General features: G+C 36.6%; 1 long non-coding RNA gene across 1 annotated transcript; it reads left to right on the forward strand.

The window, feature by feature from the left end:
* Positions 1–2,644: 2,644 nt before the first annotated feature.
* LOC150008506 (uncharacterized) lies at positions 2,645–20,087 on the forward strand. Its single transcript, XR_016511317.1, has 3 exons — positions 2,645–2,773; positions 13,002–13,109; positions 19,878–20,087. It is a non-coding gene; the product is annotated as an uncharacterized LOC150008506 (long non-coding RNA).
* The last annotated feature ends 5,216 nt before the right edge of the window (positions 20,088–25,303 follow it).

Below are 25,303 nucleotides of genomic sequence, written 5' to 3' on the forward strand. Positions count from 1 at the left end.
ACCACCCCCTACAGTGACTCTGTCACACACTTGTAATACAGTTAGAGTCATTCATCTCAATTTGCATTTCATATTTCCATCCCCACCTCCCCCAACTTCCTCATTCTTTTTTTTTAATCTGCATACAGTAAATGTTCTATGGGTTTTGAAAAATGTAACAAATTATTTCTCCAACATCCCAGAACCATACAAAATCGTTCCATCACCCTAAAATTTTTGATTATGGAGCCACTTTGTAGTCAGTTACTCTCCCTTCTTCCAACCTCTGACAACCACTGATCTGTTTTCTATCCCTATGTTTTGCCTTTTCGATAATGCCATATAAAGGGAATCATATAGCCTTTTGAGTCTGGCTTCTTTCACTGAGCAAAATGCTTTTAAGATTCACTCATATTACTGTACATGAATCAATGGCTCATTCCCTTTTATCACTAAGTTGTATGGATACACTATGGTTTATTCCTTTACCTGTTGAAGAACATTTTGGTTGTTTCCAATTTTTTGAAATTATGAATAAAGCTGCTGTGAACCTTCATATACAGGTTTTGTATAAATATAAGGTATTCATTTGGATAAAGTGAATGGGTAAGTATTATTGTTGTTTTAAGTCTCTAAGTTTGGGGGTAATTTATTACAGAGAAATAGGTAACTAATACTCTTTTCCCCCCGGAACCATTTAAGACTATGTTGCTGTTGCCCTTTATCCATAAATACTCAAATATGTATGTCCTAAAATATTCCCTCGCTTGACCACAAAAATAATGATCAATATTAGGATCTAATTTGCAGGCTCATTCTAATATTACTAGTTGTTCCAATAACATTGCTTATAACAAAAAAATGTCTGTATCAGTCATTAGGCTCAGGTGGCATGTCTCTCCTTTTTAAAAAATCTGATAAGATTTTCCTCAGTCCTTGTCTTTCATGACATGGACATTTTTGGTAAACCAACTGTTTTATAGAATGTCCCACATTTTGGGTTCACCTACTGTTTTCTTACCATTGGATTAAAAAATATGAACTTTTGGCAGAAATATTGTTATATTAGGAGATACATTATGCCAATTTGTCCTATTGTTAGTAATGTCAACTTTGAGTTCTTAATTTAAATGTATCTACCATGTTTCTCAAATGTAAAGTTACTATTTCCCTGCTTTGCAATTAATATGTATCTTGTGGGCTGATACTTTGAAATTACAGAACTATTCTGTTTCTCATTAAACTTTCATCATATAATTTTAGCATTTATTAATTATGCTTGCCTGAATCAATTATAACTATGCGGATTGCCAAATTGTGTTTTTCTACAAATTTTAGTTGGCATTGTAAGGAAGAGCTTTCTTTTCCCACTATTTATTTATATCAATATCAATAAATGTATCTTAAAGAATTTTGGCTTTATATATGTGCCAGATTAAAATGTGCTAATGTTAAGCATAGGTTTTTCTTTTCTTTTCTCCTCCTTTTTGCCTTCTTCCTCCCACCTCCTCTCCCCCATCCATAGGCTTCAGAGACTCAGCAGGCATTTATTTGCCTCAGAGCTGGCTCGAAGAACTAAAGCAAACAAAAAATTCAGTTGGAGCAAAACAAACAAATGAGCAAAATAGAACCAGAAGGCATGCAAACAAGGAATAGACTGACAGTGACCAGAGGGGAGGAGGGAGTGGGGAAAGAGGGGAGAGAAGGGGGAGAGTTTAGTCAAGGAATTCGAGTGAATAACCTATGGACATGGACAACTAAATGGGGATTGACTGTGGAACATGGAGGTGGGGGAGCAAAGCGGGGAAAATGGGACAACTGTAATAGAAAAACAATTTTTAAAAATTCAGCTGGATTTCTGAATAAATTTCTTTTTAATTTCTGGTATCAACTGTGCCGTGATATCTTATATCCTAAGGACTAAAATTTAAAAGTATCTACCACTGATCTATCTTGTGTTGATTAGCAACAGAAAGGGAGAGAGGAAAAAGAAAATCGTTACTATATACAATGTATTAATTAATAACAAGGCAAGGAAGAGACCATGGGTAGTTCCTACAATACTTTCTTTGCAGTTGCACTATTAGAGCACTATTAGAGCACTATTTGATATGTGTGACATCCTACCTTCCCTACTCATCTATGTTCTGTGTCAGCTGGTACCGTAGCATGTTGGAGTTCTTTAGCTGGTAAGGTTAACCATAACTTCTTCTCTAAAGCCATACTCAGTAGTTGGTCAGTATAGTAGATAAAATTGGTGCCCATTCAGATCCTCTTTGCAACCAGTTAGGAATACCTCGGCTGATGAAATGTAGGCTGATAACAGCCCACAGTTACATTGCCCTTGGCTGATAGGCACTGCCCCACCCAACAACTGATAAGACACGTGCCCCAACAGAGCAGAATCCAGGGGAGCAGACACACACACCATCACTCCCAGTAACCACCCTAGGGAAGGTGTGCTTCCTCTTCCAATTTTAGCCTCTGTGGATTTAGAGGTCTCACTTCCCCAGATACTTTCACAAGGACCACAGGAAATTTCATTAAATTTAAAAACTAACACAGCAACTGGGTCACTTCAGGCTTTTCATGCCAGTAGACCAGCAAAAAAAAAAGGGGGGGGGTGCTTATCTTACTGGTAAGTGTGATTGGCTCTGATAATCAGGAAGTAGAATTGCTGCTAAGTAGTTGGAGCAGGAAGGAATAATTTTGGCATTCAAATAATCCACCAGGTCTTCTTCTGTTACTCTCAAGTATATTTATTCAAATGCAGAAACTTGGAAGATAGCTCCAGGTGAGTTCATGGATCCAATGGGCCTACTCCTTTATCTCTCAATTACTGAGAGAGGTATATTGAAATATCATACTATAATTGTGGATTTTCCTGTTTTTCTTTGTAGTTCTGTCAATATTTGCTTTATACAATTTAAAGATTGATTGTTAAATGCATATAAATTATGAGTCATAATCATTTTCCAGGAAACTGAATTTTTATCATTATAATAAATTAATACATTTAAATTAATAAGCAAGTTAAAATAATTGTACTAGCTTTCTTTTTTATTTTCTGTATTGCCTGATGTATATTTTCCATCTTTTTTCTGTCTAACTTTATGTGTGTCACTTATAATAGCAATTAGGAACCATAACTGGATTTGCTTTTTAAATCTAGTCTGACAGTTTTTGTCTTTTAAGGGTTTAATCCACGTAGATGTATTATGATTACTATTATGTTTAGAATTAGCTCTATTCCTTCATCTGTCCTTCTTTTCTTTACTCTCTTTGACTTCTTTTTAAATTTTTTAAATCTTTCTTTAATCTTTTTTATAAAATTAGTTTGAAAGTTATGTCCTTGAATTTATTGTACGGTGACCTCAGCTATTTTACGATATATACCTAATGCCACTCAGTGATGTCTAAGATTAATCAGTATGTTTTCCTTTTTTGGAACAATCCTTAGACCCTAGGATGTTTTCAATCTGATTACCAATCTCTCTAATTTATGTGCCATTGTTGAGTAGTATTTCAGTTCTCTCTCTTTTTTTAACTCTATAAGGTGAAAATTATATTTATTTTATATATTTGAATTGTTTAGATTTATCCATATATTTACTATTGTCCTTCCTATCATTTCTTCTTGTATTTTGACTCATCTGACTAACGTCATTTTTATATGCCTGAAGTATACTAAATTTCCTTTAGTAGGGTCTGTTTTTTAGTAAACTCTATTTTTGCTAATGTGGAAAAAAATCTCACAATTTTGCTTTCTTTCTTGAAAAATATATTGGCTAGGTAGATAATTTTAAATTGACATCTATTTTCTCTCACTCTTGAGACTTACACTGTTGCTGTTGAGAAGTCAGTCTTCAGTCTAATTGCTTTCGGAGTGGGGGCCATGGCGGGTGATCTGCCTTTCTCTGCTTTTAACATCTTTTTTGGTCTTTGGTGAATATTTCACCATGATAAATCTGAGTGTGGAAATAGTTAAAGTTATCTTACTTGGAATACATTGGACATGCTGGGTCTGAAGAGTAATGCCAATTAATAATTTTAATCCATTTTCTTTTAAAATAGTGAATCTTATTTCTTTAAAATCTTTTCTCTACTTTTGGAACTACCATTAAATGTTTATTAAAATCATCTTTATTATCTATGCTTTTAATATCCTTTCGCTTTTTATCTCTTTCTCACTGTTGTCAGAGACATTTTTATTGCTATCTTTTTGTAGAGTTTATTTTATTAATCACTTTATTGTTTACATAGAGCCAACAAGTCTTTAATATAGCTAAGTCAGGTGTTATTTTTTCCTCAAATTAATAATGGTGTAGTCAAAGTACAGAGTTTAAGGATTTGGTTTAAATATGGCTATTAAATGGCAAATTTTGAACCCATATGGTTTGACACCATATGGAGCGTTCTATGTATATATTTCTCCTATATACATATATATGTATATATATATATATATCTGCCCTGGCTGGTTTAGCTCAGTGGATTGAGCGTCGGCCTGCGAGCTAAGTGTCGCTGGTTCGATCTTCCAGTCAGGGTACATCAGAGAAGGAAAACTCTGACTCCAAAAAACCTCCGCTGCCTTGCGGCATACCTCTTCAGGGGAAAGGCTAAGGGAGTAAACCCCGACAGAAAATCCGGAGCCGGAGTCCCTAAGGCGGTTTGACGTTGTAGTCAACACCGGCAACTCCTGCGGCGCACCTGAACCCAAGCTGTATTGACTCCGTCTTTCCCTTGGATCCTTCAGCTGCGAAGAGAGGGGGGGTCTGCTGCATGGGCAACAGCAGACCCTCCATATTACCCTGCCCAGGCTCTGTAGCTTCAGCGTCATCGCAAGACGTCGATTCAACACGGGAGGAGACAGATACTACCATGTCACTCCCAAGTCGGACTGCACAGCCATTCTCGGCGGTGCAGATAGACTCTTAAGAAGCTACACCATCGTCTCTCGAGACGGACGGCTGCCGACGACGATATATATATATCTCCTTATTGTAGTTTTTTCATTACCATTTAGTCCCCTTTACCCCTCACCCCTCAGCAATCACCACATTGTTGTCCATGTCCATGAGTCCTTTGTCCTTTTTGCTTAATCCCTCCACCCCTAACCCCTCACCCCACAGCTGTCATCTGTTCTCCATCTATGAGTCTGTATCCATTTTCCTTGTCAGTTCAGTTTGTTCATCAGATTCCACATGTGAGTGAAATCATATGGTATTTATCTTTCTCTGACTGCCTTATTTCACTTAGCATAATTTCTCCAGGTCCATCCATATTGTCACAAAGGGAAAATTTTTTTCCTTTTTACAGCTGAGTAGTATTCCATTGTGTAAATGTCCCATAGTTGTTTTATCCTCTCATCTACTGATGGACACTTGGGCTGCTTCTGTATCTTGGTGATTGTAAATAATGCTGTAATGAACGTAAGGGTGCTTATGTTCTTTCAAATTAGTGTTTTGGGTTCCTTTGGATATATTCTCAGAAGTGGGATCACTGGGTCAAAAGGCAGATCTGTTTTAAGGTATCTCCATACTGATTTCCACAGTAGCTGCACCAATCTGTATTCCCACCAACAGTGCAAAAGGGTTCCCCTTTCTCCACATCCTCGTCAGCACTTGTTGTTTGTTGATTTATTGTTGATAGCCATTCTGCTAGGTGTGAGATGGTATCTCATTGTGGTTCTATTTTGCATTTCTCTGATGATTAGCAACATTGAGCATCTTTTCATATGTCTATTGGCCATCTGTATGTCCTCTTTGGAGAAGTGTCTATTCAGGTGTTTTGCCCATTTTTAATTGGGTTGTTTGGTTTTTTTGTTGTTGAGTTTTGTAAATATTTTATAAATTTTGGGTAGTAAGCTCTTATCAGATGTATTGGTGAATATATTCTCCCATTCTGCATGCTGTCTTTTTATTTTGTTGATGACTTCCTTTTCTGTGCAAAAACTTTTTAGTTTAATGTAGTCCCATTTGTTATTTTTTCTTTTGTTTCCCTTGCCTGGGGGAACATATCTGATAAAAAATTGCTATGGACAATGTCTGAGATTTCGCTGCCTATATTTTCTTCTAGGATTTTTATGGTTTCAGGTCTAACATGTAAGTCTTTGATCCACTTTGAATTAATTTTTCTGTCTGGTGTAAGAAGGTAGTTTAGTTTAATTTTTCTGCATGTAGCTGTCCAATTTTCCCAACACCATTTATTGAATAAATTATCTTTAGCCCATTGGATGTGCTTACTTCCTCTGTTGAATATTAGTTGACTATAAAGGTGTGGGTTTATTTTGAGGCTCTGTATTCTGTTCCATTGATCTATGTGTCTGTTTTTATGCCAGTACCATGCTGTTTTCCCCCTGGCTGGTTTGGCTCAGTGGATTGAGCGTCGGCCTGCGAGCTAAGTGTCGCTGGTTCGATCTTCCAGTCAGGGCACATCAGAGAAGGAAAACTCTGACTCCAAAAAACCTCCGCTGCCTTGCGGCATACCTCTTCAGGGGAAAGGCTAAGGGAGTAAACCCCGACAGAAAATCCGGAGCCGGAGTCCCTAAGGTGGTTCGACGTTGTAGTCAACACCGGCAACTCCTGCGGCGCACCTGAAGCCAAGCTGTATTGACTCCGTCTTTCCCTTGGACCCTTCAGCTGCGAAGAGAGGGGGGGTCTGCTGCATGGGCAACAGCAGACCCTCCATATCACCCTGCCCAGGCTCTGTAGCTTCAGCTTCACTGGAGAGGACACTCCAGCGTCATCGCAAGATGTCGATTCAACATGGGAGGAGACAGATACCGTGTCACTCCCGAGTCGGACTGCACAACCATTCTCGGCGGTGCAGATAGACTCTTAAGAAGCTACACCATCGTCTCTCGAGACGGACGGCTGCCGACGACCATGCTGTTTTGATTACTATGGCCTTATAGTATAGTTTGATATTAGGTAGTATGATTACTCCAACTTTGTTCTTCTTTCTCAAGATCACTATTGCTCTGTAGGGCCTTTTGTGGTTCCATATACATTTTTGAAATATTTTTTATAGTTTTCTGAAATATGTCATTGGAATCTTAATAGGAATTGTGTAGAATATATGAATTGCTTTGGATAGTATGGACATTTTAATTATGTTAATTCTTTCTACCCATGAACACATGTGCTTCCACTTATTTGTGTCTTCTTCAGTTTCTTTCTTCGGTGTCTTATAATTTTCTGAATACAGGTCTTTGTTTAGGTTTATTCCTAGGTTTTGCTTTTTTTTTTTTTTTTTAAGAACTGTGAATGGGATTGTTTTCTTTATTTCCCTTCCTATTAATTCACTATTGGCGTATAAAAATGCAACTGATTTCTGGATATTAATTTTGTATTGTGCTACTTTGTTGAATTTGTTTATCAGTTCCGGTCATTTCTTGGTGGAATCTTTGGGATTCTCTATGTACAGAATCATGTCATCTGCAAATAAGACAGTTTTACTACTTCCTTTCTAATTTGGATGCCATTTATTTATTCTTCTTGTCTGATTGCTGAGGCTAGGACTTTCAGTACTATGTTGAATAAGAGATGTGAAAGTGGACATCCCTGTCTTTTTCCTCATCTTAAGAGGAACACTTGTAGTTTTTGTCCATTGAGTATGATGCTGGCAGTGGGTTTCATATATGGCCTTTATTGTATTTAGGTATTTTCCCTCTAATCCCTATTTGCTGAGAGTTTTTATCATAAATGTGTGCTGGATTTTATTAAATGCTTTTTCTGCATCTTTTTATTTGATCATGTGGTTTTTATCCTTTGTTTATGTGATGAATCGCATTTATTAATTTGTAAATGTTGTACCATCCTTGTATTCCCAGAATAAATTCCACTTGATCATTGTGTATGGTCTTTTTGATGCATTGCTCTGTATTTGGTTTGCTAAATTTTGTTGAGGATTTTAGCATCTGTATACATCAGAGATACTGGCCTATAATTTTCTTTCTTTGTAGTCTCCTTATCTGGTTTTGGATTAGGATAATGCTGGCCTCATAAAATGAATTTGGAAGCCTTCCCTCCTCTTGAATTTTATGAAATAGGCTGAGAAGGAAAGGCATTAGTTCTTCTCAGAAAGTCTGATAAAATTCACCTGTGAAGCCATCTGGTCCAGAGCTTTTGTTTATTGGGAATTTTTTGATTACTGCTTCAGTTTCACTAGTTGTAATCTGTCTATGCAGAGTCTCTAATTCTTTCTGATTTATTTTTTGGAAGATTGTATGTTTCTAGGAATTTATCCATTTCATCTAGGTTGTTCGGTCTGTATTTTCTTATAATCCTTTATATTTCTTTGGTGTCAGTTGTTATGTCTCCTCTTTCATTTCTGATTTTATTTATTTAGATCCTTTCTCTTTTTTCCTTTATGAGTCTAGTGTAAGGTTTGTCAACTTTGTTTATCTTCTCAAAGAACCAGCTCTTGGATTTCTTGATCTTTTGTGTCATTTTTTAGACTATTTTATTTATTTCTAGTCTGATATTTATACTTCTTTCTTTCTTCTCACTTTGGGCTTTGTTGTTCTTTTTCAAGTTCCTTTAAATGTAAAGTTAGATTGTTTATTTGAGATTTTTCTTGTATTTTGAGATAGGCCTGTAATGCTATGAATCTTCCTCTTAGGATTCCTTTCCCAGTGTCCCACAGATTTTGGATTGTTGTGTCTTCATTTTCATTTGTTTCAAGGTATCTTTTCATTTCTTCCTTGATCTCATTGTTGCCCCATTCATTGTTTAACAGCATGTTATTTAGCTTCCATGTCTTTGTGTGTTTTTCAGTGTTCTTCTTGTGATTGATTTCTAGTTTCATAGCATAGTGGTCAGAGAAGCTGCTTGATATGATTTCAATCTTCTTAAATGTATTGAGATTTTTGTATCCTAACATGTGGTCTATTCTGGACAATGTTCCATGTGCACTTGAAAAGTGTGTGTAGTCTGCTGCTTTGGGGTGAAATGCTCTGAAGATATCAATTAAATTCATTTGATCTGTTGTGTCATTTAAGGCCAGTGTCTCCTTGTTGATTTTCTGCCTGGTAGATCTATTCTTCGAAGTCAGTGGGTGTTAAAATCCCTGACTATGACTGTATTTCTGTCAACCTCTCCTTTTATGTCCATCTTGATTTGCGTTATGTATTTAGTTGCACCTATGTTTGGTGCATATATGTTTACTATGGTTATATCCTCTTGTATTGTTCCCTTTATCTTTATGTAGTGTTCTTTGTCTCTTACTATAGCCTTGGTTGTTAAAGTCTATTTTGTCAGATAAAGTACTGCTACCCCAGCTTTTTTTTTTTTTCCACTTGCATGAACTATCTTTTTCCATCACTTTACTTTTAGTCTGTGTGTATCTTTCAATCTGAAATGGGTCTCTCGGAGGCAGCAGATACATGGGTCTTATTTTCTTAACCATTCAGATACCATATGTCTTTTTGTTGGAGCATTTAAGCTATTTACATTTAAGGTGATTATTGATAGAAATGTATGTAATGCCATTTTATTGTTAGACTGTTTTTCTCTTTTTTTTTTTTTTTGCTTTCTCTTTTTCTTCTTCTTCTTCAAGTGAGCCCTTTAACATTTGTGGCAGTACCGGTTTAATATTAACAAACTCCTATAGCTTTTCCTTGTTTGGGAGGCTCCTTATTTCTCCTTCAGTTTTAAATGATAGCCTTGCTGGGTAATATAGCCTTAGTTGTAGGTCCTTGTTTTTCATCACCTTGAATATTTCACGCCACTGCCTTCTGGTCTGAAATGTTTCTGATGAGTAATCAGATGACAGTCTAATTGGTGCTCCCTTATAGGTAACTGACTGCTTTTCTTCTGCGGCTTTTAGGATTCTCTCCTTGTTTTTAAGCCTTGTCATTTTAATTGTGATGTGTCTTGATGTAGGTCTCTTTAGGTCCAGCTTGTTTGGGACTCTGAGCTTCCTGGACTTGTGTATCTTTTTTCTTCACCAGATTAGGGAAGTTTTCAGTCATTATTTCTTCAGATAGGTTCTTGATCCATTGCTCACTCTCTTCTCCTTCCAGTATTCCCATGATGTGGATGTTGTTATGCTTCATGTTTTCCAAAATGTTTCTTAAGCTTTCCTCACTTTCATAAATTCTTTTTTCTTTTTGCTGCTGTTCCTGGGTGTTTTCTTTCCACCTTGTCTTCCAAATCCCTGATTCATCTAACCTACTGCTTATTCTTTCCAGTGTATCATTTATGGCAGAGGTGCCTCACACACCCTAGGCTTGGTTGGAAGTTGCTCTGTCCAGCAGAGGTTTCGTGACCAAAGCGAAACAAACTTTTACCCAGGACATTTTATTATGTCTGGGGGAAGGAAGGTGGCTGCCTTTCTAGTGGAGAACAGCGATTAGACCTTCTTCCCTTATGCATTTTATTGAGGAGGATACACATGAGAGATACAAGGTCAAGATTCATGAATCATCAATAGTTTGGAGGCATTAGGGTTACAGCTAACAATAACAGATTACATGTACGAGTGCAGGGGGCACAGTGACCAGTCTGTGTCATGGTCTATCAAACATCTTGATGCTACACTGGCATTAGGTGCAAGGTTTCATACATTCCTATCTAGAGACTGTTTATGTTATACTACAGATAAAGAAAGCAGAGCAAGTTCTAAAGCAGAAAAGCATAATAAATATTTTTCAAATCTAATTCCCACAGAAACCCTCTGAGTGGCTTTTGAGTATGTCTCACACACAGCCTTATGTTGAGACTTAAAGACAGGCACGGCCAGAATGCTGGCAGCAGTCATGCTCAGGTCGGGGCTACAATTCCCTAAACCATGAGGAGCAGTTCCCTACAATCATTAATTTTTAAATTTATTTTAGAGACATGGAAAGGGAGGCAGAAAGAGAAGGAGAGAAACATTGATCAGTTGCACACATGCCCCAATCAGGGATCAAACCTGCAACCCAGGCATATGCCCTGACCATAATTGTACCGGCAACCTTTTGCTTTATGGTAGTGATGCCCAACCAACTGAGCCACAACAGGCAGTACTCTTGCTGTCTTCTAATTCACTAATACTGTCTTTAGTTCTGACTAATTTCCCATTTAGTCCTTCCATTGAGTTTTAAGTTGTTGTTTTTTTCTTTTCTTTGTTAAAAATAAGAAACAGAAAGGAGACTTTATTTTCCGCTAATTTTTTATATTTTTTGAATTAACATGATACTTAAGAATATATTAGGAAAAGTAAGTACAGTATAAGAGACTCCCTCATGATCGCCTATTTTCTCAATACAATTTATAGTTTTTTTCATGCCAAAATATTAACATTTATTAGTTATTTAAAATGTGTATTCTATGAAACTTTTTTGGCATTAAAAAAATTATTTTCAACTTATTTAAACTAAAAGAAAAACTCACCCGTTCTTCTCATCCACCCACCCCCTAACTCTGGCAACCACCAATCTGTTCTTTGTATGTATGAGCTTATTGTTTTTTCATAAGATATATTTTTAGATTCCACATATAAGAGACATCATACAATATTTGCCTTTTTTGGTTTAGCTTATTTAACTTAGTGTAATGCCCTCGAGGTCTATCCATATTGTTGCAAGTGGCAAGATTTCATTCTTTTTATGGCTGAATAATATTCCATTATAGATAAATAACATTTTCTTTTTTTTTATTCATTTATCTATCAGTGAACCCTTCGGCTGTTTCCATACCTTTGCTATTGTAAATAATGCTGCAATGAACATGAGATGTATATATATTTTTGAATTAGTAGTTTTTTTTTCTTCAGAATACCCAGAAGTAGAATTTCTGCATCATATAGTAGTTGTATTTTTAATTCTTTAAAGAACCTCCATACTGTTTTTCATAGTGGCTGCACCAATTTACATTCCCACCAACAATGCTCAAGGAGTCCCTTTTTTTCTACATACTTGCCAACACTTATTTCTTGTCTCTTTGATAATTGTCATTCTAACAAGTGTGAGGTGATACCTCATTGTGGTTTTGATTTTCATTTCCCTGATGATTAATGATGTAAAGCACCTTTTTATGTACTTGAGTTGTTTGAATACTTTATCTATTTTGGATATTAGTTGCCTATCAGATACATGATTTGCAAGTATTTTATCCCTATTGAGTAGGTTGCCTTTTCACTTTATTTTTGGTTTTCTTTGCTGTGCATAAGCTTTTGAGTTTGATGTTGTCCCACACGTTTACTTTTACTTTTGTTGCTTTTAATTTTGGTGTCAGATTTTTTAAAAAATCTCCAAAATCTATGTCAAGGATCTTACCAACTATGTTTTTTCTTCTAGGAGTTTTATGGTTTCAGGTCTATGTTCAATTCTTTAAGGCTTTTTGACTTATTTTTTGTGAATGATGTAAGCCAGTGGTCCAGTTTCATTCCTTTACATGTGACTGTCCTGTTTTCCTGACACCATTTTATGGAAGAGACTGTCCTTTCCTCATTCTTGGCTCTTTTGTCAGTAATTGACCATATAGTCATAGGTTTATTTCTGGACTCTCTATTCTGTTTCACTGTTTGATGTGTCTGTTTTTATGCCAATACCACTTTGTTTTAATTACAATAGCTTTGTAATAGAGTTTGAACCCAGTGTGTGTGATGTCTCCAGCTTTGTTCTTCTTTCTCAAGATTACTTTGGCTATTTAGGGTGTTTAATGAGTCATACAAATTTTAGGATTGTTTATTCTATTTCTGTGAAAGATTTGCCGTCTCCATCAATATGAACGTGAAGATTAGCAAGTTTCTTTGCTATCATCTTTATAGCAGGTTTATTTCTTGCTCAGCTTAATCTTTACCATGATAATATTGCCTTTGGGGTCCCAAATTATGAAAAAGGTGATGTTTTAAATCAATAACAAAATGATGGAAAGTTCAATAGACAGTTGTGTGATAACTTTAAGGAAATTAAGTTAGATCTCTATATTATCCTTAAACTAAAATATATTCTATGGAGATTAAAGATTTTAAAGTAAAAAATGAAATCAGGGGAAGATTATAAATATACTCTTTATATTCTTCCTCTCCTGAAGCAACTCAACAGCTTGGCAGAAGTTTGGGGGGAAATTCTATCACTACCAGAGCCCTCAGGGTAAGCCCCACCTATGAGACTGAAGCTTTGGATTTTACAAGGCAAGCAGGTAATATCCAAGAATGTATTTATTGCTTCATAACAAGCCATTCAAAAACCTGGTGGCTTTAAAAAAATAATCCTTCATTTTACTAATGAATTTTCAATTTAGACAGAACTCAGAAGGAAACATCTCTGTTTCACATTTTATTGGCTGGGATGGCTTGCCTATGGACTGGAAAATCCACTTTCAAGAAGTATCATTTATTGGACTGGCAAATTGGTTCTGGCTGTAGGCTGGGAGCTCAGCTAAGAATGTGTTCCTGGGGTCTCAGTTCTTGGCTATATGAACCTCTCCATGGGCTATGGGAGTTTTCATAGCATGAGGGCTGGGTTCCAAGATCAAGTGTCCCATGAGAACCAGATGGCTGTTGTACTGCTTTTTATGAGCTAGCCTCAAAAGTCACATAACATTTTCACTCTAATCAAAACCCTGCCCAAATTCAGAGGGAAGGAAGCACAGACCTCATATCTTTCACTGGGAAGTAAAATACATCTTTCACAAGGATACAGACTTGCTGTAAACCTGCCTCTTTAATATGACCTGGGACATAGTCAGCTGAGTTTACAGATGGCCCTGAACACCTGGGAAGGACCTGGGGACTACTGCCACCTGGTTGTTTCACAGTGCTTTAGAAGTTTCATCAGAGGAGAAGCCATTGCAGACCTACCCACACAGTTTCCTGGAAGCCACCCCCACTACTGACTCATCACAAATATCACAGAGTTTTCGTGTTTAAATGCTACCTCAAGAACTGATCGACTATGTGAACTTTTTGTGTCTCAGTTTCTTCATCTGTAAACTGAGGATAATAAAACCTACTTTAGAAGATTGTTATGATGATTAAATGGATGAATTCATGTAAAGACTTAGAACAGTGCCTGCCACATAATTAAGCTAAACAGGACTCTACCCCAGGGACAGACTAGTTTATTCTGTGCCCACCTGCCCATGTTTTCAGGATGAAGTACAATTGCTCCTGGCCAGAAAGGGCCTTCCACGTGTTAGGGGCCAGGCAGCATCAACCGAAGAGTCACAGGGAGGAGATCTGGGGCCGACCACCTTCAACTATCCAATGAATAAATTTAGGCAGCCCTGTTATTTGACCTGTGAGAGTAGAAAATGCTTCTGGCTACTTGAGGAAGACACATGCTACCCTGTGCCGCTAACTGTTCCCCATCCTGGAGGCAGGGTACATGCTGGGCTGCTCCTCTCTGGCCAGTGTGAAGGGCCTCCATGAACAGTGTGCTCCCCCCAGATGACGCCTGAGTAGGGAGGCAGACAGCCTCAATCCATTACCTTCAGAAACTTCTCAGCAGCCAGTGACCCCGGTTAATCAAGTCATCATTCAGTGCAGTGAGCATACAGGAAAACCACTGGCCAGAAGAGATATAAGAGGAAGTAAGTTCTAATGAAAACAAAGCACGAAATAGGAGAAGTATGCCTCTTCTCCAAATGCCCCAAGAATTAAAGATTTTAACTTCAGTCATAGTTGGTAGGCTTAAGTGATTGATGCATGTGGAAAGCTATTATTTCAGGAACTGGACTTCATGACCATGTGACTCCAGGAGGTCAACAAGCAATTCAACCTTTGTGCAAGTGATGGAGATGGTATCTGAGCCATTGTGTTCCAGGAGGAAACACCCATGATATACAGAAAGAACTGTTGATCAACAGATAAAGAAATACTAGGAAAATGGCCACAGGACTGCAACTCTTATCCAATTAACCTTTTTTCCAAACTTCTTACTACCCTTTCTTCTTCTTATAAAGAAGCTGGCTTGAAATGAGATGTTAAAGTGGTTTTTGAGGGCACATAACCCACCGTCTTCTCACATCACCAGCATCTGACTAAAGTGCCCATAAAGATTCAATCCTGGTCTCTACTTATTGGTCTGGTAGAGACAGGCAGCACAGACACCTACCATTCCAGTTTCAATATAACAAAAACTAGAAATTTAAATTCAAAGCAGGAGAGGAAAACCAGAAAGGGTGCTTCTAGTAGACCAATATAGTAAGAAGTTTTCAAAAAGATAAAAGAAATGAATTGACAGAAAAATCTAGCAGAGCAGAAAAACTTAAAACCCTTATAGGGAACAGGGCACTTCAGCAGTTAACAAAACAGAGAAACAATTGAGCCACACCCATAAAACCGTACCAACTGCCAAACCCTGGAGTTGCTGCTGCAGCAGCCATCTCCAGTGAATGGGCTCAGATGAGAGCCACAGGTATAGTTTTTGAAGTAATTATTTATCTTAGTAGCCTCAGAGCAGTGGTATGCTAAAACCAGGGACTTGGGAGTATATGTGCACAACTCTCTTCATCTGTCAGATTTGTTACATTGCTAGCTTGAAACTGGCCAAGTTAGGCCAATTTATACTATGGAAGTCAGCAAATGCTGCAAAATCTAGGCTGCCTTCCTCCACTGCAGAGCCAGCTGTTAAACATTTACGTACCGGCATATCACTTCTCCAGCCTTAGCTAAGAGTAGAGAAAAAGGACAATGCCCGGAGGGTCAGGGAAACCATGTTCAGAAGAGAAGTTACCTACATAGTCTGCCTACCCTTTCATGAGGCAGATTCCTGTAATCAAAACATGTATTCACTGCCAGGTAAACAGGAGTTCTCATCTGAAGTGAGGAAATGCATTCCAACTATGAATAAAGTTCAGTCCAGACTTGTACCTACAAACAGAAACAGAAAACTAAGAATCAACAAACATTTTGGGGAAACCATAAACATAAAAGGAAGCACCAAATCCAACAAACTAAAATAGTTCACACTAAAAATATATATATCGAGATAAACAGATTATACACAGCTAATATCTTTATATTATTTAATATATTGCAGTTACTTAAAAGCATATCACAACCAAAAAAAGAGATAGCTGCTATGAAACACAACCAGAATTGATGGAACTTAAAAAATGTGGTTGCTAAACTGAATAGTTGGGCTAAATATGCAATTATTGAGTTGGAAAACTGAGTTGAAAGATTCTTCTGAATTGGCATTCCAAAAAAAGGAGAGGTGCGGGGGAGAGAGAGACAGAAGAAGAAGAAGAAAAGTAATGTTAAGAGACCTGGAGGATAGATATAACTAAATTGTAAATACAGAACTGTGAGAATAAAAGGAATAAAATTATCAAAGAAATTTTAAAAGAACATTTCCCAGCACTAGAGAGGCTTGGACTGAAAGGGTCCATTTTTTTAAAAGATGTTATTTATTTATTCTTAGAGAGAATGGAAAGGAGGGAGAAAGAGAGGGAGAGAAATATCAATGTGCAAGAGAAACATCGATCTGTTTCCTCTCAGAGGCCCCTAACAGGGTACCTGGGCCACAACCCAGGCCTGTGCCTTAACTGGGAATTGAACTGGCAACCTTTCGGTCCGCAGGTTGGCGCTCAATCCACTGAGTCGTACCAGCCAGACTGAATTAGTGCAAAATTTTCTTCTGAAGATATATAGGTATTAACATGACAAAGAAAGTTAGGTCTTTCCTGGTTCTTCTTTTAGAAAGCACCCATAAATAACGAAGCTGAGAAACAGTGATGCCAACTCCAGGACTGACAAAGCAGTGAACATCAGACACACAGAAGCCCAGGGCCCAGAGCTCCAGCTCTAAGGAAAAGCCCGCAGAGCGCAGGGCTTCAAAGCTCATAGTTTAAGATGAAAATCAATAATCTCTCTTTTGCAACAATGGAATGACGTTCTGGTCGTGGAACTTCTCTGAACTTAGTTTGAAACTGAGAAAAAGCTGAGGAAGTAGATTTTAGCAAGAAATATCATAGACTAATCATATTTTTCAGGAAGCAGTCTGTTGTTGAGGGAGGAAGGAGAGGGAAAAGGCTGCATTGTGACATCCCTTTGGCGCTGTCCTCAAGCATGCTGCAGGGAGCAAAACGTAGAGGAACTGACTCACACACAAAAGCCTGTGTTATGAGGACAGTTTCTGCTGACCACGATTATGGTCCTGGCCTCTCTCATACAAAACTCCAGGAGATAACTGGCCTGGGAGGAACTCACCTTATTTCAAGTTGGTAAAATAAACTTTAAAAAAAAGTGTTAGTATAATAACTATAGAAAGAAACAAGAAAGAATGGAAGGAAAAAGAAACAGGCAAAACAAATGGCAGATGAAGAATGAAGAATTATCACCGTGGAGCAGATAACAATTGAGACCAAACAAACTGCCATTAATTAAGTTCTAAAAATTTATCTCTGTAAAATTCATCAGTTTAAAAAAAAACAAAAAACAGAAATATAAATGTTCAGGGCTGATAAGAAAAACATGAATATATGTTTTTCTTTATGTTGGTGAAACCTGAGACAGCAGGGCCCCTGAGAAGGTGAAAAGACAATAAAAATTGCAGATATCACTGGCAGCACAAAGAAACACAGGCATTGCTGAAAACACTGTGAGGTAGGAACACAGAGGGCAGGGAATGGAAAGGAAAAAAACAGGAGGAAATTTTTTAAAAAATGTAAAGTTAAAAAGATATGGAAGAAAATTATGATTTGGGGAGAAAAAATGAAAACTCTGTTTCTGCATGATTGGCATCTTTCATTCTAAACCCTGGAATAAGATATAAGCTATTCCAGTGAATATATAAGAAATATTTAAAGTATAATTAAAATATTCCAGAAATAAAAGACTTAGAACAACTGATTAGAGACAGAACATATCATTGGCAAAATCAGTTGTCCCATACCAAAAACTGTTTGAGAATAAGGCTGGAGTCCCTAAATCACTGTGTGGAGGAGTGTTGTCCTATGATTGTTGCCCTAAAGAGAAATACCCTCCTATTTTGTTAAGACCATTTCATTTTGGGATCTATCATAATAGTTGAGCCTATCCTAACAGGGTCACTGAAAAAAATGGATGTGAAACACTTATAACAAAATATATTGTCATAAATTTATTTGATTTCAAAGAAAAATAAGTAACTATTTGGAGACACAGGTTGAAAAAAAAAATATCTAAAAAGAAGGACCAATTCAGGCTAGCTTAAGACTTCCCCACAGATTATTTGCTGCTAGGAGACAGTAGAACAATCCTGTGAAATCAAGGAAATAAAGTATGACAATAGGTACACAGAACTGATACTAGTCAAATAGTCATTAAAGTAAACAAAAGACAATAGAAAACCATTGTATTTTTATTTTGTTTTGAATATACACATCCTCCAGTATCTTTGGTGGTGACATTTGTGTTCTTTCCCTACCAAATATTCAATTCATTTCTGTGTCTTTGGTTGCTGCCTTATCTCCCAAACACAATCCCACCACTACTTTTTAATGTCTGAGTAAAATTCTGATTCATTTCTTTTAACTTTAAGTTTACTTATCCTATTTTAAATAGGTAGTACATTCACATGCAATGAAATCAAAAGGTGATAAAGCTAGTCTCCTTTTTACTCTTGTTATCTAGTTCCTCCCTTCAAAAACAATCACACTCGCTTCTCAACCTTTTGACTAAAATCAAGTGGAAAGGCAATCTGTTACAAGTTTCCGATATATCTTTCCTAAGATAGCATATGCACACATATAATATATGTAGATTATATATATATGTATAAAATGTTTCTGTAAAATGTCAAATCAGATTGAACCAATATTTCTTTTAAGTACATGTAATAAATAGCAATTTTATTAAAACAATGTTTCTGTATATATGTAAAATGTTTGTGTATATATATATGTTTGTGTACAATCACACACACATACAGTTTTCTTTTTTATGCATATGGAAATATCCCATTCATTTTGTTCTACACCTTGCTTTTTGCTGCTTATTAAAATATTTGGAATACTGTGCAGTGTGTGCTGGTAAATGTTTAACAACCAGCTTCCTTCCCCCTCTGTAAGTGATTTTCCACATAGAGCTAGGATGGTCCTTCGATATATTTAGGCTATGACACCCCTCTGCAGGGAACCCTCTGACGGCCCCTTAACACGCTGTGGCCTAGAAGATGGTGGCTGATCTGGCCTCTGACTTTTAGCTTACTTCCTACAAGTCTTACCCATTTGTTCTACTCAAGCCATGCCAGCTCCATTGCTGCCTAGCAGTTCTTCCTCCAGACATCACATGATTTTCTCCTTCACTTCATTCACCTCAGATAGGTCATCTTTGAACATTCTCTCTACAATAATCTCTCAACAACCTGTCACTCCCTGTTTCTCTAAATAACATTCACAGCTTATACTTACTGAATTTACTGTACACCAGGCACTATACTAAGTGCTTTCCATATTTTAAATCACTTAATCCTACCAACAGCTCTTTGAGGTAGGTGTGATTATTATCCCCACTTTACAGATGTACAAATTGTGTCAAAAAAATCATTAAGCAACTTCCCCAAGGTCACAGAGCTCATCAAGTGTCAGAGCCAGGATTAAAACCCAGGCAGTTTGATAGCAGAGCCATATTCTATATAATGTCTCATCTGGTATTTTTAAATACAATATTATACTGTATTGTAAAAATGAATTATAATTCATTTTTGATATAGTACTTATCACTATACTATATATTTACTAACTTATATCAGATATTATACTTTGTATCTACTTATTTTACAGTATTTTATTTTTGCCTATTATTCTTACTGGGCTGTAAGATTTTGGAGGGCAAGCTTTACTTGTTTTCTTTGTTGCTATATATCACACATCTAAAACAGTGCCAATACACAATTCACAACACACAATTGTTGAATGAGTGAATGGGTATATATATGTATATATCTGTGCATAACTATATACTCTTTTTTCCCAATATAGGAGATCACAGAGAAAGTGTGAAGTAGGAAACGATGGTTGTTAAGAGTAAAGAAAGGATGAATTCTACTCCAACCACCAACACAAACACATACGCCTGCCAAAAAAAAAGGAAGAAGAACAAGAAAGATGCTACAAAAAACAGTTTATAGCTTTTTATGACAATATATAAACTTAATCTAAAGGATGTGTCAGTGACTATGGAGAAAAAAGTGTGAGATTATGTAGAAGTAATGGTTTAGCAGCTTTCTCTCCTCTTTTTTTTTCGGAGATGTATTTGATATAGCTTTGAATAAGGGAAAGAAGTGATTTTGGTTGGCAGGTGGGAAGTGGGAAGAAAAAAACATCATGCATATTTTGGGCCTAAATGAAAAAACTACTGGTGACTGTTTTTGAAACACTGTTAAAAAGTTTGTCAACACAGCCCTGACCGGTGTGGCTCAGGGTTTGTGCGAGAAGCATCCTATCAATATTTCTCCCCCTCTCTTTTTCCCTCCCATCCCTCTCTAAAAATAAATAAATGAAATCTTTTAAAAAAAAATAACAGATGTCATCCCGTGGAGTTGTAAGGCTTTGGATCTGGCCACTTTAGCCCAGTCCAGGTGACTCCCTGCAAATAGTTCATCAGAATTTAGTAGTCGTTTTTTACAGATTTTTTTTTCTTCCCAGCTTTTCTTTATTGATTATATTGTTACAATATTTTTTACAGATTTTGATAGAGAACATTGTAGTCATGTCTACAGGACGATATTGTTGTCTGTTTCCTTCTACCTGTAAAAGAGAACTGTTTTTTTTTTTAATTTTATTGAATTTATCAGAATGACATTGGTTAATAGATCATATAGGTTTCAAGTATACGTTTCTATGATTCGTGATCTGTATATTGCACTGTGTGCTTACCACCCGAAGGCAAACCATCTTCCAACACCATGTATTAGGTCCCCTTCCTCCCCTGCCCCCCCTTCTCCCTATTCCTTTCCCTCTGGCTGTGTGTGTCCACAATGGAGTGGTTTTTAATACAATGACCAGATGTCCTGTTTAGGGTGGGACAGCCCTAGATTTTGATGAGAATCTGAGTTTTTGGAAAATAATATTTCTAGCTTGTTTCAGAACTGACAACAAGGAGAGAAAAGATTTTTTTAAACAGTAATATAAATAAATTTGCTTGAAATTTTTATGGGATCCTTATTAGTGAACATTCATATCCATTTATAGCACCTGGCTTACAGAGACAATAACCAAGGAAAGGACTTCTTTATGGAAAGAATGTAGCAACTGGTGAACATCAGACCATGAGTTAAACAAGCAAACGAACAAACATAAATAAGATCTCTGGGTGGATGAGTCTAACTTTCACCCTTGACCCTCGTTTTCTTTTGCCTGTTCTCTTGCTGGAGGCCTCACATACCTTCTTTTGTAACATTTTCTTCATGCCTTTGTTAATAGTTGTTTAACACTGTTAATGTTTACCAGAAGTTAACAGTAGTTTACTGATTACTAGTTGTGTGACCTTGGCAACTTATTTAATCTCCTGGAGCATATTTTCTCTTCTGTAAAAATTGGGGTAATAATAGTAGGGCTGATGTGAAAATTCGGTGAGGTAATACATAAAAGGTACTTTTACCATACAGAACTAAAATTACATATACGATTGCAGTTATTTTTTCCAGTTAATTGATCATTCTAGGGAGTTAGCTGGTCCTAAAACTAGCACTGAGTTTCAGCAATTGCTCTGGACTCCACTATACCTCATGGATTCACAAACCCCTGTACTAATGGAGGAAACTCCCAGTGAATCCAGGATAATTTCCTGTAAAAAAGAAAAGAAAAAAGAAAAGAACACAAACTGATTCTTTGAGGTTGTCCTTCAGAACAAACAGTGAGTCATTCATTTTTTTCACTTAATAAATGTTTATTGGTTACTAACTATATGCCAGGTATTCTTGTAGGCACATTATTTTATAATCATGGTCTCTAGTGTCTTCTTCATTATGGGTCTATGGTAGATTTTTAATTTCTTAAAAGCAGAGACAGTCTCTTCATTGCATTAAGAGGTCAATAATTGCCTATTGCCTGAATAAATGAAAGAGAGGCATCAATGAAAGTCTTAAGAAAGATTTGGCTCAGTTATATTTATATTCAAACAAAAACAAAAACAGTGATTTTTCTTTAAATCTTACTATGTTATTACATTAAAATAAATTTTAAATGTTTATGATTGTCATAATCTCACTACCCTATCACATATACATTTTCCATGTTTTACATTTTTTCTCTATTTACATGCATATTTTTACATATTCATAATTTTAATGTATTTTCCATGTCATCTTCTGCCTTTCCACTTAATAGTAATGGCAAATTTACTTTTATCTTTTTACATTATCATCACTTTTTTCTCTATTTACATGCATATTTTTACATATTCATAATTTTAATGTATTTTCCATGTCATCTTCTGCCTTTCCACTTAATAATAATGGCAATTTTTAAAAAATCTTTTTACATTATCATCACCTTAATGATTTTCTCTTTTCTCATTTTTGAGGCCCCTCTTGGGTTCCCTGTGATCTATAGCAGTGTAAGCCCTCTGGACATTTGTAGGTTCTCTTATGCTTCTTCCGTGGATAGAAAGGAAAGAGAATCACTGGTAAAGTACATCCATTCTGGAGGAAGAAATGATGCCACATCAGGGAACACATCATCAATCCCAGGTGCACTCAGGGGAAAAGAAAGGTGGGCCTAGCAAGCTGCTCTGAACTGAGAAGTGTGTGGAGGGTGGGTGGTACTTAGTTCCTTTCTTCAGTTTGATTACCTTGCTCCTATATGGCCTTGCCTGCCTGTATACCACCTGCAAAACTTTCGCTTTTCTTTCTGTTTTGCATAGAGCTTTTGCTTTCAATGTGCTGCTATTGAGTAGGGAAAAACAAGTGAACAACAGACTTCAGAGATCTGCCTATTTCCCTTCCACCTTTCAGTGGAGCTTAGCTCTTTTGCCACTTGTTAATTTCAAGTGTCAGCTGAGTACAGAGAAGGATTACTGCGTCTGACACGGATGCTGCCCCTTGAAGAAATTAGCAGGGCACAGGAGAGGTTTATAGCAGCTTCTCTTCTGCCATGCTCATCTTGGAAAGAAGTAGGAGTATATTAGCAAAATTATATTGAAAAAAATTCAAAATTACTTTGAAAAAATTTTAGTATGTTTTACTTTATCACCAACTGTTCTGGAATAGAACTAATTTTTAATGAAGTAATGAGGAAATGACCTCTGTTAACTGAATGTTCATTAATGTGCTGTGAGCTGTAAACCCAAGATTGCAAATAGAAGATTACACTAAGGAATGAAAAGGGGAAAGTTCTCTGGGTGCCTTGACCTCAAATCTTGAAGACAAGCCATGTTCTGTAAACTAGAGTATTTAGATTTAGGTTATTTTGTGTTAATTTCTCATCTCTTATTTGCTGCCACTTATCAAGTTATGTTTCAGCAGTCCAGGTACAATTTGGGCTATAACATGCATGCTTGGGCCACAGTTTTACAGAGGCCAATGGCATCCTCTGGAAGCCAACATGTTGATGGGATGGCTGGTATAATTAGGGAGAGATCCTAAAAGGAAGGTGAATCTGATGGTGGATGCACCCAAAATTTGAAATCTAAATTGTTTAGGAGTCCCTTCCAATAGAAGATCAGCTAGATCCAATTTTGAATATTATTATTTCTATTCTATTTTATTTTTTATTACAAAAGGTGACATCCTTTATAAAGTATACTCAAGCCCAAAAGAACTTTTTGAAAATATTTAAAGTCATGTAAGAAAATTAAATCAAGTAGAACTTAAATAATGACATCTATTATAGGCTCTAGCACCAATTAAGAGTATAAGAAGAATGGATTTATTGCATACCCAAAGTCTCGTGTACCTTGACATTTCTATAATAGGCTCAATCATTTATCCATTCTTTCACTGAATATTTACCAAGTGATTATTCAGTGCCTGGTATTATAGGCAGTATTATAGGTAGTGAGTGGAAGGGACCCTGCTGTTATCTATGCCAGTTTTTAATAATGATAGAATCTGTTCGGACTAGCAAGGGTAAGTGTGTATGGCACAAATGCTTTGATGCATATGAATGAGCTACCCACTTAGAATCTTATCTAGGTTTTGCCAGAGCATATGTGCATCCCTGGAAACCTCACTTAGGAGGACAGAAGGTGGCTAATACCGCCCACATTTTTCTACTACTACACCATCCTTCCTGAAATTTAGTAAACTTAATCACCACTTACTATAAAGCCCCCCAATTTAAAAACCAGGCAATTACAGCATATGGGGTTTTGGCCCTAATAAACCTTGTAAATAACCAAAATACAGGATATTTATCTTTGTGGCGGCCTTGCCCATAATATTTATAGGATCAGAGGTAAGAGTACCAATGGAGGTCTGTGTATCACCTGCACGTATCTGAAAATGTACTATGGTAAATTGTGAGTGTCAGTAGCACAAATAGGAACACCAAAGGAAGGCAAATTTGTGCTTGACACCACTTTGTTATGCAAAACAATACTTTTCAAGAATCTATTGCACTCAAGTTGAAAGGATTCCATAAGTTAACTATTTGTCTTTTTTTTTTTTTAACCTAAGCACTTTTGATACTCAAATTCTGCCTGAACTCCACAGCAGTGTATTTCTGAAATGGGCAGTTATATTACCTAAACATTTTCACTGCATTTGGAATTCACTTTTTGTTTTAAAGAAACAGGGCAAGAGATAAGAACTTTTTTCCCTGGGGCCAAATAGTGTTGATCTTGGGAGAGGGTATTTATGAGTGTGGGCCAGTGTTCTACATTAGAGTAGAAGTGGCAAAGGCACCTATATGTTTTTAAAATAAATTAATATGTGCATTTGCGATTAGTAAGGTCCTTGAAAGCATGGGGTCCAGGACAAGGGCGTCATCTCCTGCCCAGCTCTAAGAGTGTTAGTGCTCAGTGATACTGGGGATTTAATGCCAATCTCATTTGCATGGAGATGTAGACGGTTGTGTTTCTTCCAGAATTTTTAAGCGTCATGAAAGTTAGTGCTAGAATAATGACTTAGAGAATTGTAACATATTTCTAAGTGTAACTTTCCCAAAAACTAGGTGCTTATGACAATGTTATGAAGACCTTCTAAAGGAAGGAAATAGCAAACATATACAAAAAGAAAATAGTATAATGAACCACCATGTTCCCATTACCTAACTCCAACGATGGACAACTCATGGTCAGTCTTGTCTGATCTGTACTCCTATTCATCTCCCCTCTCTCAATGAAATTTTAAGAAAATTCTAGATGTCTTCTCATTATATCCTATATATTTCTAAAAGATGTTCTTAAAAAGATATGCCAATACCATCACACAATTATTCCCAAGTCAACACTTTCCAGTTTCATC

The sequence above is a fragment of the Furipterus horrens genome, unplaced genomic scaffold (assembly GCF_987537825.1).
Source record: "Furipterus horrens unplaced genomic scaffold, mFurHor1.1.pri manual_scaffold_5, whole genome shotgun sequence".
NCBI lineage: Eukaryota > Metazoa > Chordata > Mammalia > Chiroptera > Furipteridae > Furipterus > Furipterus horrens.